Source organism: Mesocricetus auratus, unplaced genomic scaffold (assembly GCF_017639785.1).
Source record: "Mesocricetus auratus isolate SY011 unplaced genomic scaffold, BCM_Maur_2.0 Super-Scaffold_100028, whole genome shotgun sequence".
Taxonomy (NCBI): Eukaryota; Metazoa; Chordata; class Mammalia; order Rodentia; family Cricetidae; genus Mesocricetus; species Mesocricetus auratus.
In genome coordinates this window covers 12311080-12314132 of record NW_024429209.1, presented here as the reverse complement: position 1 = coordinate 12314132, position 3053 = coordinate 12311080, and positions in this window count along the sequence as shown.

Here is a 3053-nt window from a genome sequence, read left to right as displayed (position 1 = left end):
GCCCGGCTTCTTTTTTTTTTTTTTGGTGTGAAATCTTTATTTGTTTAGTGTGTGTGTGTGTGTGTGTGTGTGTGTGTGTGTGTGTGTGTGTGTGTGTGTGTGAGTAATTCCCTGGAGCTGGAGTTACAGAGAATGGTGAGTGGTCATGTGGGTGCCGAATACTAAACCCTGTCCTGAGAAGAGCAGTAAGTGCTCTTAACCACTGAGCCATCTCTCTAGTACCACCCCATAAATAAAACATAAAGAACAACAACAGTGGGCCACCAAGATGGCTCAGTGAGTAAAGGTGCTTGCCACCAAGCCTAACACCCTGAGTTCAATCCCGGCCATCGATGCACATGCTAGTAGAAGAGAAAACAACCCCAGGCAGTTGGCGTCTGTCCTCTAAACGTGCGTGTGTATTCTGTGGCATACACACGTGTCACTCAAACAAACACACAGAAACACAACAGAAACCTTTAGAGAAAAATGGAAAGTAACTCCAGAGGAAACTGGATTCCTCCCTGGCTGCCTGTGCTCTTTCCTCGCTCCTCCACTTAAAACTGCTTTTCTTGATTTCTTGGGATGCTTCCTCTTTTTCTGGAAGCAAATGGGAACACTTGGGCCTTCATACAAAAGGTGGCTTTCAGTAGCCACGCCCGCGCCCACTGCTTGTTTTCACTCCACAGCTTAGCCTGGAGCTCCGGCCTTGGACCCAAACAGTCCTTCCTCCTTTCTTTGGCTGTGCAGAATAGTTCCTGTGTTTGGTGTCATTCCTCCGTCCTCCTCCCCAACCCCTCCCCCACCTCATGCCTGGAAGTTTAGGTTATTTCCCCCTTGTAATCACTAATGGCATTGCCATGGAAACGGTTGCACCCACTTTCCTGCTATAGTAGAGCTGTTAGGTCAAGGTCAAATGCCTTATCACTGATAAGGCGATGAAACCTAGGTCCAAAGACAGTAAAGGCAGGCAGGATCCATCCCTAAGCTACAGTCCCAACGGTGCTACTGTGCAGACTTTGTTTTCTTTCTTCATTTATTTATTTTTTGGTTAGGTTTTTCCAGAAAGGGTTTCTCTGTGTAGCTTTGGAGGCTGTCCTGGAACTCGCTCTGTAGACCAGGCTGGCCTTGAACTCATAGAGATCCACCTGCCTCTGCCTCCCGAATGCTGGAATTAAAGGCTTTTGCCACCCGCACCCCCACCCCACCCCAGCTATCTGTTTATTGAGACAGGGTTTTACTCTGCTGCCTGGTATAGGCTGAAACTTGCTATACAGACCAGCCTAGCCTGGAACTCACAGGGATTCCCCTTGCTTCTGCCTCCTGGGTGCTGGGATCAAAGGTGTGCACCACTATGACCAGCTTACTGTGTGTTTTTACATTTTTTTTCTTTGTTCATTTATATGTGCGTGTGTATGTGCATTCGTGCAGGCACAGACGTGACACCAAGCATGTCTGTGGAAGTCAGAGGACGACTTACAGGAGTCTCAGGGATGGAACCTTGGTCACAGAGCTTGGTGGCAAGCGCCTTTTCCCCACTGAGCCATCTCTGTGGCCCCACGTGTAAACAGTCTCCAGAGAGGTTGTGTCCTTATGGACTGACAATAGAAGGCAGTTTTTCTACAGACCCAGTGGTGGCTGAAAAATTGTTATGATTGTGGTTACTATTGCAACATTGCCTGTCCAGAGGACACAGTTTAAACATATTTTACTTACTGATAGGATACAGTCATTTTCAGCTTTATTTGAGGAGGACAGTTCCAAGTGAGGACAGACAAAGTGACATGGAAAAAAGGAAAAGAAGAAGAACAAGAAGACAATAAATTCTTGGAAACTAAGAATCAGGTCGCAAAGCCTGATGTGGTGAGAAGTGGCTGTAGTCACAGACATTCAGAAGCCTGCCCTTGAGGCCTCAAGTTCATGGCCAGACTGGGCAACACAGCAAGACCCTGTCTCAAAAACAAATGAGCAAGGATGATGAGACACCTCTGTATCCCCAACACTTGGGATATGGAGAACTTAGCAAGTTCAAGGCCAGCCTGGGCTACATGAGGGCCTGTCTCAAAGCTGGGAGAGGGGATACTGTTACTTTAAAAAAAACTGTCTGAATATCCTTGACAATATTATTCTTTAGGAATATGTGTGAAGCTAAAATTCTTTAGCTAGAAGTGTTTCAGGATCCACATTGGTAGCAAAGGCATATAATCCCAGCCCTCAGGAGGCAGAGGCCCGAGGCTCATGAGTCCATTGCATAAGGAGACCCTGTCTTCCCTCCCTAGCAAGGGGGTTGGACATGTGGCTCTGGAGTACAGCACTGACTAGGTGTGTGTGAGACCCTGGGTCTCACCCTCCTCCAAACTGTAAAGTGGTGCACACCTTTGGTACCAGCACTTGGGAGATGGAAGCTGGCGGATCTTGAAGGCCAACCTGATCTACAGAATGAATTCTAGGACAACAAGAGCTACAGAGAGAAACCCTGTTCAAAAAAAAAACAAAACAAAACTGCATTAGAGACCTCAATGTTCTAGATGTGTCTCTTCTGTTACCAGCATCTCTTAAGTGAAGGCACACACCACTGATTTCTGTGGAAGGAATCTGGAACATGAACTCTGTCCCGGAAAAAGGACCTGGTGGCCAGAGGTTCCCAGCAGCAGCCAATAGCAGTACCTGGCAAATAGCCAACAAGCAGCTCTTGGAAAGAAACCCGGAGCAGCCTCTTGGCCAAATTCGGGTGTGGAATCCTTCCACAGTCAATGTCAGTTGACCAACATGCTGCCATTGAGTTTGGACTTGACAAGAGAAGTATCCAGTCAGTGTCTGGTGACCTATGTTTTGCCAGCAAAACACACCCTTAGCAGATGGTGCTAGCATCACATAGGAATCTCTGAGACCACCAGGACCAACTGGGTGTTGATCCTCTTGAGGCAGGACAGAAGTCTGGTCTAACACGGCTTAGCCTGTGTTGGTTCAAACTTCTAATCCCAGCACTGGGGAGACAGAGGCAGGCGGATCTTTGTGAGTTCCAGGCTAGCCTGGTCTACAGGATGAGTTCCAGGACAGCCAGGGATAGACAG